At 35.5% G+C, this 17487-nt stretch overlaps 1 long non-coding RNA gene across 1 annotated transcript; it reads right to left on the reverse strand.

The window, feature by feature from the left end:
- Positions 1-8446: 8446 nt before the first annotated feature.
- LOC123555326 (uncharacterized) lies at positions 8447-16719 on the reverse strand. The gene is made up of 4 exons (XR_006687236.2): positions 16587-16719; positions 14634-14731; positions 13336-13425; positions 8447-9173 (listed from the first exon to the last, which is right to left on the reverse strand). It is a non-coding gene; the product is annotated as an uncharacterized LOC123555326 (long non-coding RNA).
- Between the last annotated feature and the right edge of the window lie 768 nt (positions 16720-17487).

The following is a 17487-nucleotide window of genomic DNA, read 5'->3' on the forward strand; positions in this document are numbered from 1 at the left end:
AGTTTGAATCTGGGTTATGTGGGGTCAAAAACTAGGTCACCCGGTCAAATCAAAGGAAAAGCTTGTTAACACTCTAGAGGCCACATTTATGACCCTATCTTCGTGAAATTTAATCAGAATGTTTGTCTTGATGATTTCTAAGTCAAGTTTGAAACTGGGTTATGTGGGGTAAAAAACTAGGTCACTAGGCCAGATCAAAGGAAAATATTGTTAACATTGTCAAATGTTGAGAATTGGTCAAAATGTTTGTCTTAATGACTTCTAGGTCAAGTTCGAATCTGGCTCATGTGGGGTCAAAATCTAGGTCACCTGGTCAAATCAAAGGAAAAACTTCTTAAGACTCTAGAGGCCACATTTATGACCTATCTTCATGAAACTTGATCAGAATGTTTGTCTACATAATCTCTAGGCTATGTTCGAAACTGGGTCATTTGGGATCAACAACTAGGTCACTAGGCCAGATCAAAGGAAAGGAAAATCTTGTTAACTCTCTAGAAACCACGTTTTAAGTTTGAAACTCATGAGAATTGGTCCGAGTGTTTGCCTTGATGACCTCTAAGTCAGGTTTGAACCTGGGTTATATGGGGTCAAAAACTAGGTCATGTAATCAAATCAAAGGAAAAGTTTGTTAACACTCTAGAGGTCACATTAATAAACCTATCTTCGTGAGACTCGGTCAGGATGTTTGTCTTGATGATTTCTAGGGCAAGTTCGAATCTGGGTCATGTGGGGTTAAAAACTAGGTCACCTGATCAAATAAAAGGAAAAGCTTGTTAACATTCTAGAGGCTACATTTATGATCCTATCTTAATGAAACTTGGTCAGAATGTTTATGTTGAGGATTCCTAGGAAAAGATTGAAACAAGGTCATGTAGGGTCAAAAACTAGGTCACCCGCTCAAATCAAAGGAAAAGCTTATTAAAATTCAAGAGGCCACATTTATGACCCTATCTTGAAATTTGTCAGAATGTTTATCTTAATGATCCCTAGGTCAAGTTCGAATCTGGGTCATGTGGGGTCAAAAACTAGGTCACTTGCTTAAATCACATGAACAGCTTGTTAACACTCTTTAGGCCAGATTTATGATCCTATCTTCTTGAAACTTGGTCAGAATGTTTGTCTTGATAATCTCTAGGTCAATTGTGAAACTGGGTCATGTGGGGTCAAAAACTATGTCAGCAGGCCAGATCAACTCTGTAAGAGTCTTGAAGAACTGGAGAAACTACTCTAAAAACAAAACAACAATAAATCGCATATACAATTAATGAAATCTAAGAAATTTCTTAAGCTGATTTTTTCCAAATGCTCTTATATAATAGTTGCGATTTACTAAAATTTACATCTTTTATATTGTCTGTTAATGTCAATGTCATTGGCAGTGGCTAGTGAACTGTCACCGGTGCAGCAGACCTGAGGTCTAGTGCACCGTCAATTTTGTTATATATAAAATACAGCCTTTATGTGAGGTATAATTATAAGATATTGTCACCAGTAGTATGTATGAACATTATTAAAAAAATGAAGTAAGATCAACCTTGACTTACCTGTTAATTTACCGTTTTACCTCAACGCGCTGATCTTCGTTCTTCGGCAACAGTAGTTCAAATTCTCTAATGTACTGTGAAAGAGAACAAGAAATGTCTTTAAAAAGACAAACGGCGTAGAGGTAATGAAAAATTCAGAATTAAACAGAATGTACGGACAGAAAATATTTGGATATGCATATACGAACACATTATTCATTTGCAAATATTCAAACTAAGCAGCAAATCTGAATGATCAAGAGGTATCCTTTCAGTGATAGAAGGTCAAAATGATATGACGTCCTGGGCTGATTCTGAAATAATTTCGTGTTGGGTCAGAATCCCCCATAATTAATCCACTAGCACAATATGTCGACCAGCGTACAATTAGTTGGACTGGAAAAGGCTAAAGCAGTTGACATGAAAATAAAACCCCAGCTTTTAACTCAGTTTAAAAAAAAAAAACTTAAAGCAAAAAATCAAACATTTGCAGAATGGGATACCTTCAATAAATGTTGAAATATTTTTATTTGGGTAAAGTAATAGGTATATACTTACAAAATATATGATGGAATAGTGATTTTTAAATTGAATTTGCACATTGTTGTTGTTTGCATAGTTATTATTTTCATGAAATTAAAAAAAATTCAGCTGACCTACTGGCCTCCATTGGTTTTGTTATTGTTTTTGTCTGCACTTGCCAGAGCGATGCGCCAGTGGGGAAAGACTCCTGGTGTCAAGTTATGTAGGGAATAAGTCAGTTTCCTGAAATAATAACAAAAAATTGTTAAATTTTCTGCTTTATTTTCACGAAGAACATGAATTTGCCGTGTGTGCGAAACCGCGTACAGTCCGACACCGAGTACACTGACTCTACAGTTACAACCAGCCACAACTCATTCATCCATAAGCGAGGTACGCAACGGGGGAATAAGTTTACTTTCGATTTCTCTAGCGGTGATAAATTACTAAAAACTTTAAATTAGAATATATCATTTTAGTTTAGGGTAACAAAACTACTAAATATGTTCCATTTAACATGTGCCTTCTGATAATCAATGACATTTAAGACTTAATAAATGGTTATCTTCTCAGTAATCTAGGTCAAAATCCATGTTATTCAGCTAACGCCGAAAAAAAATTCCTTTTCCAATTTTCACACATAATGTATTGACTAATTAAGGTTAATGACACCTGTCATTAAATCTTACGTGACTGAATTTAGATTAAAGGTGTTTTTTTTTTCTAATGCCAGGCTTCAAAATAGAAAAAGGATAGTGAAAATACGTTTGAATGGAAGAAACTCAAATACTTTATTAACCTTACATGTAGGAGCTCAAATTTATCAAATGATAATTTTCTTCGAGGCCGCCACAAATAAGAATATACTTTGCTGTTACTCTGCGCATGTTACGGAGTTATTTATTATGACGATCTTTGTTGCATATCACGTCTGGAACCTAAAGGACGAAAGGTTTCTCTCTCTGAAGTGATTATTGCAACATCCTGCAACATTACAAATCTTTTTGCATCTTTATATTGCCCAAAATGTAAGCAAACAAAAACGACAAACACTAGTGAAGCATGCAGCGTTTTCCGATTACAAATTGTCTTTTGCTTTCACCTCCGCTTATTGCTACGCAACGGGATGCGGCGAAGTACCGGGATATCCGACCTGGTCAATATTTTGTGCAGATTTAGTGCCATCGGTAGCCCGCTCTGTATTGAAACCGGTGTGTGGGTAGATATCTCCTCGCACCTGTTCACATCATATTTCCGAATATTGAAGTCTCTTATTTAAAATAATAAGGTATATTCAACCCATTTGAAGTTACTACATGAATATTTATGTTTTATTTGTTTGAGCAAGTAAGCCTGACCAGTATTTTATGACTTTTTTGGATTTTTTAATGTCTTCGTTTTCCTAACACTGGTAAGGCTCAGAGTGATGACAACTATAAAATATCAGATCATAAAATAAGTCGTCCAGGTAAGCGGAACGAGTAAGGCTTATAATTGATGCGCCCATGTCATATTCTGGTGTGTATTATTTCCAAAGTTTTGGAGTTATTTTAATTGAATACAAAGTATCAAAGTGTGTATCACTGTGATAAACAGCATTATGCATATAAAATCAAAGTTGCAATAAAAGGCTTACTTGAAAAATAGTCCATTTTTAGCTCCACTATTCGGATTATTTATCAACATGCAAGTTGTACCATTCCCCCACCTCACTCCTCCATACAGTCATGCCCACCACTGATCATGCATCCTCTGCCCCCCCCCCCCCACCCCCACCCCACCCCGCAAAAAAATCCATATATTCGTACATAACAAACTTACCATTCGGCAGAATTTCATTAAATTTCTTTCATTCTTTTCTGTGAACATTTATTATAAACATGTGAAGTTGCGCACCCATACCTGGTCACCCACTTGCCTTGCTCACACCCCTCCCCCTCCCACCCCCCTTCCCCCCCCCCCCCCCAAAAAAAAAAAAACAACAAATAATAATTTTTTTCATTTCTTACTCCTCCATACAGTCATGCCCACCACTGACCATGCATCTACCCCCCCTCCTCCCCCCTCCCCAACTTCACCCTTTTACCTTTTTTTTTCTTTTCATTTTTAATTTTCCATCAATATTTATAATCAACATGTGAAATTTTGTTTCCTCTCCCGTTTCTTACCTGTGTTCTCTTAAGGACATCTGTTCTTTTAAGTTCAAATGTACATGTTAATCTGCAACACCTGGTGCCAAACCACTCAAAGACAATATTTCGTTCCAGTTAAACTTCAAGCTCACATTTCAATTAACTGCATTTAATTTCAAAAGCTAAGCTTATTACAATAAGCATATCCCATTCAAAATAAATTCTTTAGTCAGGATCAAAGTATCATACATGTATTATGTACTCTTTAATTAAACATTTGTTTTCTGTTAAATTGATTTTGACTAATGAAATTATTTGCTTCTTATTAACATCCTTAACTTTTTGACGGATATATTTTTTTGCCATTCCTCACCACAAACCCTTTCGGCGGGGGATACCAATTTATCGAATTTGCTTGTTACTATTGCTTTTATCTTACTGTAAGTTCACATAAACATTGTCCAGCATACAAACAAAGTATGTGCAGGTGCTGGGTCCATTATACCCAAAGTCAAGGTCACCAAGGCGTTATACTTAGGTTATTTTTAAGGATAAAGTTTTTCGGCAGCCTTTGTTTTTCTGTCATATCTTTGTTACTATTGCTTTTATCTTACTGTAAGTTCACATAAACATTGTCCAGCATACAAACAAAGTATGTGCAGGGGCTGGGCCCATTATACCCAAGGTCAAGGTCACTTGGAATTATTTTCATGTTAATTTTTTTCGAAAGCTTCGTTTATAGACATCTTTGGTACTTTAAAAGATAATGACTAGAAATTAAAACTTTTTTTGACAGAATTATGCCCCTTTCATACTTAAAGTTTTTTGGCAATCTTCGCTTTCTGGATATAACTTTAGTACAATATAAGATAATGACTTGAAACTTAAAATGTATCTTTATCATCATCATCTGCTAAAATAATAAATAAAATAAATAAATAAAAAAAAAATAGAAATATAATTTGAGTTTAGCAAAGTCTTTATACTTTATGTACATGTAGTTTCTTGGACTGTTTTTTTTTCTGATATAATTTAATTCCATTAAAATAAAGAATGTCAGTACCCCTTCCATACTTGACCTTTAACCCCTATGAGTGGTAGGGTCTTTTTATATCTTGGTGTATCTTCCTTTAAAAGTAGAGGCCTCTTATTGAGACATAAATTCATTTTACTGTCAAATCGCCGAATAGTGGAGCGCGCTGTCTTACGGACAGCTCTTGTTGTTAATATGCAGTCAGTGTTTGTGTTTTGTTGCACATACAGTAATAGGCAACTCTGTTCTAGGCATACATTAATTTTGCAGACCTGTTTCAATATTGATGTCCTAAAAAGTAAATTTTTCGGAAAATTGATATTTATTAAGCATGTTATTTTGTAATGAATCTTAAGACAGGGCTTGAACTAGGGGTCAACTTGAGCAAAATAGGCACTTCGGAGCTCCCCACTTCAAATCGAATACACATGGCATAATTCAAGCTTGGCCTACGTTAGATACCGAGAAGTGCAAAGGCGATTATGGTCTTTGACACTTTTGTTTTGTAAACTGATTGTTGATAAAGTAAGCAGTAGGGATTTATATAACATTAACTTATACATTCTCTTTTGACTTCTCAAAAGGTATCTTTCCTTGGGTAATTTTCTTAAATCCGCATAATTTAAATTATTTTACTTGTATTTTTTTAAACCCAGACCTTAGAAACATATAGCTGACACTTTCTGTGACTAAAATTACTTACCTGAAATTCAGACAGATTTTTGACTCCTGCATCAGAATTTGGGAACTTTTTCTTTTAATGTGTGCCCACACTAGCTGGATCAAAGAAACATGTTTATTCTGTGTGATGTCACTGCTGATGACATGTATTTAATTCAGTACCAGTGCAATACACTGTTTGTTATTTAAAAAGGACTGTGAAGTACTTTTATGGAATTTCGTTTTTTAACTTTGAGTGCACATAGCATGAGAGCTTGATTTATTTTTTGCTGAGCTAGTTTTAGATTTTAAAAAAGTTATTCACTGGGATTATATTTTTAAGATGCATGTAGTTGCTATGTATGCGAAAGACTGTAGAGGGGAGAAGAGTAACATATGCTTTCCCAAGCCTTTCATTTTAAGCCCCTAAAATCTTTATAAAAAATTCAGACAGAACATCGGTACTACAACACATGTACCCGACATCGAAACAAAACAGTTGACAAATCAACACATCAGTGATTTCTATTATAACATTTTACAGTATTCATACAGTTAAAATTTAAAACTGGTTAAAAAAAGAAGAAAACATGTATCTGCCTTTGTTGGGGATATGACTCCAGACCTCTTAATTGTGCAATCAATCTCTATCCTTTGGGCCACTGGGAACCATAATGTCAAATGTGTGTAAAAATATGTGTTTTATAAAATCATTTCAGTTTTGGCCTGTGAGATGTGATTCTTTCCACATTGAAATTTATGTAATTACATTTTTTATTCTACTAAAGAAATTAATTCGGCGCTTGTTTGTATGGAACACTGGCGCTATTAAGTACCGTGTGCAGTTCTATGGAAGAAATCCAAACACCGCTTACGGCGCTTAGTCCATACAATGCCACTCATCAGTATATGGTAGACTATTTTAAAGAATGATTTGACTGTTTTCTTTTCACAAGTCCAACAGCAGTGCGACACTGTCAGCTCAGCTTTGCAGTGCCAGTAGCTGTGCTATCAATGCATAAAGAAATGAAAACAACTGAAAAAGTTGAGTATTTCAATACACTTTTCTTGTCCAAGGAATATGAGAAGCGATCTGGTTGGTGTTGCGCTATCAACACCCTTTGATTTTGTAAATTAGAAAAAAAAATAAGATGATAATTATCCAGTTTTAAACAGAACTAATTAAAAATTAGGATATGTTTGAATACACCGAAGAGGGAATTAGTTGGCCCTGTTCAAATTGAGTAGCCCAAAGTGGTATCGCATATTTTATATCTGAAAGAAGAAATGTATAGAAACATTGTTAAAAATGAGTTTAACTATGCAAAGCCAGTGAAATTATTGAACAACTATTTTGTCTATTTTAGGTATGTGATGTTAATCAAGCAAAATGACAACATGTTTGCTGAAAGTTTATGACCTTGTGGTTATGTTATATGCTGTTGTGAAAGCCAATGTTGTTGTAACAGCATATTATTTAAGTCTGGACTTATTATTAAATCTAGACTTCAGGCGTTTTGTGTTTTGAACAGCCTATAATTGGTATTTCTTATATAATTACACTAATAAAGAGAACAGAAATGTCTCCCCTATCTTCCGTAATAACTAACAAGATTCCGTGGTAAAACTGCTTTCCTATTGCCTATAGTGTCGAGGGCTGACTGGAAACAAAACCAACTGCTTAGTGTTTACAGTTCAATTTCATGAATCAGTATTGCTCTAAGGATATACCAAGTCGTCCTTTACTTACCGCTTCTCCGCATCTGGTAATTTAGATAACTCTGTCGGTCTTAATCACAGGAGTGAGCACCGCTAATGGGGCATCTGTCGTTGCATTTTGTTAGACGTTCAGGAATGACTAAGTTAGACGTTCTGGAATGACTAATCCTTCTGTTTTGAGTTAGACGTTCAGGAATGACTAAGTTAGACGTTCCGGAATGACTAAATCGCCTGTCTAAGTTAGACGTTCTGGAATGACTAACCCGCCTGTCTGAGTTAGACGTTCAGGAATGACTAACCCGCCTGTCTGAATTAGACGTTCTGGGATGACTAACCCACCTGTCTGGGTTAGATGTTCCAAAATGACTAACACGCATGATCTGAATTGATTAACCAGACTGTTTGGGATAGACAGTCTCAAACGAATAACCTCCGGTTCTGGATCAGATATATTCTTGAAAGGCTAATGTCAGGATCTGTGTTAGACATTCCTGAACAGCTAATTTTCAATAGGAGGTATATTTCAATACTTGGTTGACGTATGGGGATTGCTTTAGTTTTGGATTTTTTTTTAATAATTGGGTTTAACATAATACCGAGCTATTTTTTTCCCAAATCACAGCCCTGGGTCGCTTCCCCGACTTTAACAAAACCATGTTGTGAGTTATCGTTATTCTTAATACTCTGATATCCCAGCACTCAGCCTTTTGGATTCTACCATGCTAGCAATAAATGTTAAACGGGACATGTTCGCTACAGGCACTTAGGCAGGGATGTCGGAAGAAACCAATTTACATCTAATGAATACAGTTTTCTGTGGTATGGTTTATTCAGACTTGGAAAACGTAAGTACAATAAATTTTATCAAGATTTTTATTCCATATTTTTTATCATGCTTAACTGTAAGCAACGTAAATAAGTAGTGTTACCGATGAGAAGGTATTAGGGTTTTTTTTTTAATTATAATGTCACCTCAGCGCCAAATGTGGGCTCATTGAAGTAAAGAAGCACAAACATGCATACAGTTTTTGCGCCGAGATGACGATTTTTGCCTTAATATATCTAATGGTGGTGGGCGGATAGCTCAGTGGTTTGCACACTGGCCTTCCAATCTCACTATTATTTGGTGCTATAACAAATCTACATTTTGTACAATAAAGGTTGCACGGAACATTATGGTCAACATGACAGATTTGGTCAATATATTCTTCACCGGTTCACCCACAATATTATTTCATCAAATGGAAAAACATCTATAGTGACCATATACAACATATTCCCTCGCATAAAAAGTGTAAAGCAGTTTTAACATTGTATAACCTTTTACTGCATTTATAATGAAAAACAGTTGTACATGTTTAAATATTACACTGATACTGTCACAAAATTGTTGCCGCATCAGGTTTGTCTTCTTAACATTTTATCCTCATTAAGTCCTCGTTCATTCACAAATAGATAAATATCACATTTAGTTTTAACTGAGTGTAATCTGTTCCTCTGAACCACTGGAAATACTAAATGATCACAGATACTTCCATCATCAAACAACTTCTTGTGACTTTGATTTCAAACTTCTTGCCACACCTGTATTATAAAAAGAGGAAAATGGAATAAGTGATGTTAGTTAAGATATATCATATACCATATACTAGTAAAATCATTCTCAAATGGTGTTGCAAAATTAATGCAAAGGATGAAAACAAGGTAAATTTCAGGTATTGTTCATGTAACAATGTTAACTAAAAAATGTAAACCTGACAGTTACACCAATTAAAAGACTTAAAACAAGAGGGCCATGATGGCCCTATATCGCTCACCTGTTATCATTGCACTTGAGGACAAGAAGGTCCTCAGAAAAAATATCTCAGTGCAAGGACAGGAACAACAAAATAAGAAATTTAACCAAACGGAAAAACAAAATTCTTACAAGGTACAGATATGTCAAAATACACCGAAAAATTGGAAGTACCATCCACGTTGTACCACAGAAAAGTGGTCTCGGGTTTTCCCTACGGCCAATAATAAAAAAGTTACTAAAAATAAGCTATGTATAGTAATGCAAAAGGGTAGTAATCAAAAAGAAAATTATTGTAAGGGAACAAAAGAAGGATCTGCCAAATAAATCTGTTGACATAAATGAAATTCCAGATCAGTATCTTCATTAGTTACGGAGATATACCAATTTTAATTTGAAATAAAGGGAGGTAATTTGACATAAAATCAGTCCATAGTTATCTACCCTCATTGGCTCAGTCCAACTAATAACAATAATGAAATTTCAAATAAGTCTTAAGTACTTACTGATATAAATCCATTTTGACTACAATCAGGGGAGTAATCAGATATAAAATAACTCTGGAAACTACGACTGGACCTGATTTGTCATGGAATCCAAGATTTATTGTTGTTGAAGATATTTTGGAAGTTTGTATCAAATAAAACCATAAATGAAGTCTCTATATGGCTGCAAAAGCCAAAATAGCCAATTGTGGACCTTTAAGGGGCCATAACTCTGGAACCCATGATGGAATCTAGCCAGTTTGAAAAAGAAACCAAGATCTTGTAGTGATACAAGTTGTGTGCAAGTTTGGTCAAAATCAAATCATAAATGAAGTCGCTATTGTGCAGACAAGGTCAAAATAGCTAATTTTGGTCCTTTCAGGGGCCAAAACTCTGGAACCCATTAGGGGATCTGGCCAGTTCAACAATGGAACTGAGATCTTATGGCAACACAAGTTTTGTGCAAGTTTGATTAAATTTAAATCATAAATGAAGCTGCTATTGCGCAGAAAAGGTCAAAATAGCTAATTCTGGCCCCTTCAGGGGCCATAACTCTGGAACCCATAATGGAATCTAGCCAGTACAAGAAAGGAACCAAGATATTATAGCGATACAAGTTGTGTGCAAGTTTGGTTAAAATAAAATCATAAATGAAGCTGCTATTGTGCAGACAAGGTCAAAATAGCTAATTCTGGCCCTTTCAGAGGCAATAACTCTGGAACCCATAATGGAATTTCGCCAGTTCAAGAAAGGAACCAAGATCTTATGGTGATACAAGTTGTGTGCCAGTTTGGTAAAAATCAAATCATAAATAAAGCTGCTATTGTGCAGACAAGGTCAAAATAGCTAATTTTGGCCCTTTCAGGGGCAATAACTCTGGAACCCATAATGGAATCTGGCCAGTTCAAGAAAGGAACCAAGATCTTATGGTGATACAAGTTGTGTGCCAGTTTGGTAAAAATCAAATCATAAATAAAGCTGCTATTGTGCAGACAAGGTCAAAATAGCTGATTTTGGCAATTTCAGGGGCCATAACTCTGGAACCCATAATGGGATCTGGCCAGTTCAAGGCAAGAACCGAGATCTTATGGTGATACAAGTTGTGTGCAAGTTTGGTTAAAATAAAATCATAAATGAAACCAATATCGTGCAAACAAGAAATTGTTGACGCACGGACGACGGACGAAGGGTGATCACAAAAGCTCACCTTGTCACTATGTGACAGGTGAGCTTAAAAGAGGGCCAAGGTCGCTCTCCTGAGAAACATATCATAACAGTGTAAACATGTTTGACTTAGTGATTTCATGGAAACAAATATTCTGATTAATTTTCATTAGAATTGGACCAAAAATGTTGTCTCTCAAGTGTAAACAAGTATTTTCTTCAATTTAACCTAGTGACCTAGTTTTTGAGCCAAGATGACCTACATCCGAATCTGACCTTAATTTCATCAAGGCTATCATTCTGACCAAATTTCATGAAGATCAAATGAAAAATACAGTCTCTATTGCATACACAAGCTGACAATGCATTCATATCACAGCAAAGAAAAGACCTAACCTTAACAAAAGCTGTCGGAGGACAGGATCGCTCGACTACTAGTATTCAACAATCTTGTCAATTGAATATTGAAATCGAAAAAGAGGCAACATTTTGTAAAATTGCAAAACAGGGTTATGGAACCTGTGCAATGCATATCAGCTTATAACAAATGGAAATTTGTGTTAAGTTTCAATCCATGATTCCAACTAGTGGGTACTAAGAGACTAGTTTACATACAACAAGAGCTGTCCGTAAGACAGCCAAGCTCGACTATTCGAAATATTGTCCCAGAAGCAGGAAAATATTACCCAAAAAGGTTAAATATCAAAAGAGTTTTAAGTTCAAAAGGGGGCATAATTTGACCAAAATGCATATCAGTTATGGGACTTGCTGCTATCAACTAGTTTTATAACCCCGAAGGCACATGTGAAGTTTCAATTCAATATCTGCATTAGTTTTGGAGATGGAAACTCGCATGTAAAACTTTAACCAGAATTTTCAAAGTCCAAAAGGGGGCATAATTTGCCCAAAATACATGCCAGAGTTATGGGACTTGACCCAGTGAGGTTGGTAATTGATCTAGTAAAAGAAAAAAAAGTTTCAAATCTATATGCCTTTTAGTAATTGCTGTATGTACTTGCACGCAAATCTTTAACCAGGATTTACTAAGTCTAAAAAGGGGAATAATTTTCTGAAAATACATGTAAGAGTTATGGGACTTGATCCAGTGAGGTTAGTAATTGATCTAGAAAAAGAAAACGTAAGTTTCAAATCTATATGCCTTTTAGTAATACCTGTATGTACTTGCACGCAAAACTTTAACCAGAATTTGCTTAGTCCAAAAGGGGGCATAATTTGACCAAAATGAAGGTCAGAGTTATGGGTTTTGCTGCTATCAACTAGTTTTATAACCCCAAAGACACATGTGAAGTTTCAAATCAATATCTGCATTAGTTTTGGAGATACTAACTTGCATGTAAAACTTTAACCAAAATTTTCTAAGTCTAAAAGGGGGCATAATTTGCTCATAATACATGTCAGAGTTATGGGACTTGACCAAGTGAGGTTGGTAATTGATCTAGAAAAAGAAAAAAGAAGTTTCGAATCTATATGCCTTTTAGAAATAGCTGTATGTACTTGCACGCAAAACTTCATCCAGAATTTTCTAAGTCCAGAAGGGGGCATAATTTGGCCAAAATGAAGGTCAGAGTTATGGGACTTGCTGCTATCAACTACTTTTATAACCCCGAAGACACATGTGAAGTTTCAAATCAATATCTGCATTAGTTTTGGAGATAGTAACTTGCATGTAAAACTTTAACCAAAATTTTCTAAGTCCAAAAGGGGGCATAATGTGCTCAAAATACATGTCAGAGTTATGGGACTTGACCCAGAGAGGTTGGTAATTGACCTAGAAAAAGAAAAAATAAGTTTCAAAGCTATATGCCTTTAATTGATGGCTGTATGTACTTGCATGCAAAAACTTAATCAAGGTGTGACGCCGACGCCAGGGTGAGTAGAATAGCTAGACTATTCTTTGAATAGTCGAGCTAAAACCCCAAGAAACTGCAAAGCTGGAATAGGGCATAATATTTTGAAAAATACAAAGTAGAGTTATAGAACCTGTGCACTTCATGTCAGATCATCACAGTAAACTTGTGTGAATTTCAATCCATTCCCTTGATGGGTACTGTGATACTGGCTTACGCATGGGTAAGTGCAACAGCTCTACCTATTCTTTGAATAGTCGAGCTAAAAAGATTAATTGTAGAATGTAATTTGCCAAAAGAAAATTGAGCATTCAGCAAGGCCTTTTACTAGCCAGATAGTTTTAACCCTGAGTTCAGACTGACAGTCTGCACTATAATTCATTATATTGTTTTTCACTGAAACATTTAGACTATTGTTTTGATTTGCTCATTACCTGGTACTGATTCTTCAAAGGGTTATCAATGGTTTGTGCACTTTCACTCCACAACAGCATGCTTCTGTTTAAAGACATTACCCATATAACCTATTGAAATAAAAAATTTACAGGCATTGTTCCATATCATTGCTGCATTTTGTAAATTTAACAAAATTTTCATTGAAAACAGCCAAGTAGTGACCTAAACATCCTTCATTACACAGTCATGAAACTGTTAAGTTTTCATTTAATTCAGCTAAAATACAGTGAAATAAAATGTTTGAAGCTATTTCTTATCACACTGATAATGTTAACAAACAGATAAATGCTTATTGATTAAGGTTTAGGAGTGTATCTTCAAAACACAGAAATATTTGATAAACGAACATCTTTAAGATTAATCTACCTGACCATTATATGTTCTGCTGTGCTGTCCCATACGATCGATACTTAAAATATTCCCAACAAGAGGGTCATGATGACCCTGTATTGTTCACCTGTTAAATATGATAAATGCAATATATGTAAGGTCTGTGCCCTGTGGTAGAAGAAGATTTTAAGTTTACTACTACCTGGTACTTTATCTATGTGACCCCAGGGGTCATGATTTGAATAAACTTGTAATTTGAGCACCTGAACTAGTTTTTGACCCCACATGACTCAGGTTTGAACTTGACATAAAGGATCATCAAGATAAACATTCTGATCAACTTTCATGACAATGCTGCGTGGTGTTAGCAGTCTAGCGGTTTAGCAGCGTGAAGTTACGTCATCTTGTACTCTTACAGGTTATCGACCTTGGCCAAGATGTTATGCACACAAACATTGTCACCAAGTTTGGTGAAGATCAGATGAAAACTGTTTGACTTAGAGAGTGGACAGGCATTTGGACGCCGACCGCCACGGGTGTTCTTGTCATAACTCAAGAGTGCCTGGGGCGATTTTGCTTTTTATCAAACTTGGCCTAGATATTATGCCCACAAACATTATCTGCAAGTTTATTGAAGATCGGATGAAAACTGTTGGACTTAGAGAGCGGAAAAGGCTAAATTTGCAGTTTTTCGAGTAATTCAAGGGCCAAAAACCAAGAGTGCCTGGGGCAAACTTGCTGGTTATCTATCTTGGCCAAGATAATATGCCCACAAACATTGTCACCAAGTCTGGTGAAGATCGGATGAAAACTATTTGACTTAGAGAGTGGACATGCATTTGGACGCCGACCGCCACGGGTGTTCACATAATACGCCCCGCTCTTCCAGAGACGGGCGTATAAAAAGCTGAAAACATAACACAAATTATTATCAGGCCCAATTAACCAAAGAACAGTTTATGCTGCCAAGCCATCAGTCTTTGCAAGAGCACCTGTGACCGTACCAAAAGTTCAGTCTTCATACACTGGCTGTAACATCTTTTCCTGAAAACACAAGCCAACAAATGACATTAAAAACAGAAGTACAACAACAGTAATAAACAAGAGCTGTCAATGGACAGCGCGCTCAACTATTTTCAGTGCTTGATAGTATAATATAAGCTATGAGTAAAACTATTACATTACAATAAGCATATTCTAAGTCGAAAAGGGGCCATAATTCAGTCAAAATGCTTGATAGAGTTGCCTCTTCCTTTTTACAGACTGGGGTCATAATGGTAAACAAGTATGCAAAATATCAAAGCAATATCTCAATGGACTTTGAAAATATTTTGGGTGGTGCGCAAACTTTAACATTTATTCTAAGTCGAAAAGTGGCCATAATTCAGTCATAATGCTTGATAGAGTTGCCTCCTCCTTTTTACAGACTGGGGTCATGATGGTTAACAAGTATGCAAAATATCAAAGCAATATCTAAATGGACTTTGAAAATATTTGGGGTGGTACGCAAACTTTAACATTCATTCTAAGTCGAAAAGGGGCCATAATTCAGTCAAAATGCTTGATAGAGTTGCCTCCTCCTTTTTACAGACTGGGGTCATGATGGTAAACAAGTATGCAAAATATCAAACCAATATCTCAATGGACTTTGAAAATATTTGGGTTGGTATGCAAACTTTAACATTTGTGTGAAGCTCACGCTCACGCACACGCTCACTCTCATGCCGACGCCAGGGCGAGTAGGTTAGCTCCCCTATTCTTCAAATAGTCCGAGCTAAAAAGTGTTGTTTTTTTCTGACAGTCGAGTTATTTCTTTTGAACCATTTTGGTTGCAAAATAACCTTTGTAAAATTTGTTGACGACCCTGAATCACTCACCTGAGTAATATGAGCGAAATGTTTCAAATTTATGGCAATTTGATGCTAAAGTATTAAAAAAGTAGATTAGTAGGTCACATTCTTTCAGAAAAGAAGATTTTTAATTTTTCATTTCTATATGCCGTAATGAGTAGGATAGCTCTAGTTATTCTTCAAATAGTCGAGCTAATAACATTCATACACACAACATACAGATCCTCAACATTTGATACTTTTCAGTACTATAACCATTATTTACAAACTGTATTTTATTTGGTTATTTTACTTTTTATCAATCTTTATTTTATCATATAATTATATGATTCATAATTACCTGGTTGCATATGTAGCTGTTAAGATTATATTATCTAAAATTTAGGTAAAATATGTCACACTTGGTACCTGAGGTAATGCCAGTGTTACTTTTAAGTCATAAAAATTGTTACATCAAGGACATAATTATAGTGCATAAATTTCAAAATTTTTAAAGATTATCTAATCATTATATTTTTTCACAAAAACCTCATGACTTTTTTATATCTGAAACAGTATTTGATGTAGGACAGTTGTTTCATTTTATAACTGAAAACTAAATACTGATAGTTTTCATATCATTACACTGTGGTTATAAAAAATCCTGTAGCTGTCATCTTGCCAGTTTTAAGCAGCCTAGTAATTGTGGCGAATATAAGAAATTAAAATCATTCATATTCAACTGTTGCCTTTGACCTGTTGTCCCTCTTACTGGTTTTTATTATTGTTTAAATATAAGAATAGACTGTTCTCCTACTTAGATATGTCATGTATAATCATACCTAAATCTTACAGAACTTATAGACATTAAGCGCAAAATTATGTGCATAAATCTCCAACACCATGGCAGCACCATTTACCCTGCATAAATTCTTACACTGTGTAACACAGCTGAACTTTCGGGCAAAAACAGCTCCTAGCTGTCTATGTAAGGTATGAATTAAGTGTTCTACTTTGCCCGCAGAATTTTTCAAACTCTACATTGCTGTAAAAACATATGAAATACAAACCGGAGAAACTACAATTGATTCCCACACAGCGGCACTTTTTCCAGTGACCAGTTTGAATTACAGTTACCATTCGTGCAACTGACGCCACAACTTGACTGAGATTGAAAGTCCTGTAGTTGTACAACATCTGAAAAACAAGAGCTGTCGGAGGACAGCAACGCTCGACTATTCAACAGCCTTGTCGATTGAATGAATACGAAAGTCGAAAAGGGACATAATTTAGTAAAAAAGCAAAATAGGGTTATGGAACCTGCATAGTGCTTATCAGCTAATGATAGTGGACAAGTGTGTGAAGTTTCAATCCATTCCCATTAGTGGGTACTAAGATACCAGCTTACATACTAGGAATTTAACCAAAAACTCCTAAGTCGAAAAAGGGGCATAATTTTGTAAAATGCAAAGTTGAGTTATTGACCCTTTGCATTTCACATCAGATCATGACAGTGAACAAGTTTGTGAAGTTTCAATCCATTCCAATTAGTGAGTACTGAGATACCAGCTTACATACAAAACCTTAACCAAAAAATTCTAAGTCGAAAAAGGGGCATAATTTTGTAAAAAAGCAAAATAGAGTTATGGAACCTGTGCAATGTAAGTCAGTTTATCACAGTGAATAAGTGTGTGAAGTTTCAATCCATTCCCACAAGTGGTTACCGAGATACCAGCTTACATACAAAACCTTAACCAAAAATTTCTAAGTCGATAAAGGGGCATAATTTTGAAAAAAAGCAAAATAAAGTTATGGGACCTGCTTTGTGCATGTCAGATCATGACAGTGAACAAGTGTGTGAAGTTTCAATCCATTCCAATTAGTGAGTACTGAGATACCAGCTTACATGCAAAACCTTAACCAAAAAATTCTAAGTCGAAAAAGGGAAATAATTTTGTAAAAAAGCAAAAT

The sequence above is a fragment of the Mercenaria mercenaria genome, chromosome 7 (assembly GCF_021730395.1).
Source record: "Mercenaria mercenaria strain notata chromosome 7, MADL_Memer_1, whole genome shotgun sequence".
Classification (NCBI taxonomy): domain Eukaryota; kingdom Metazoa; phylum Mollusca; class Bivalvia; order Venerida; family Veneridae; genus Mercenaria; species Mercenaria mercenaria.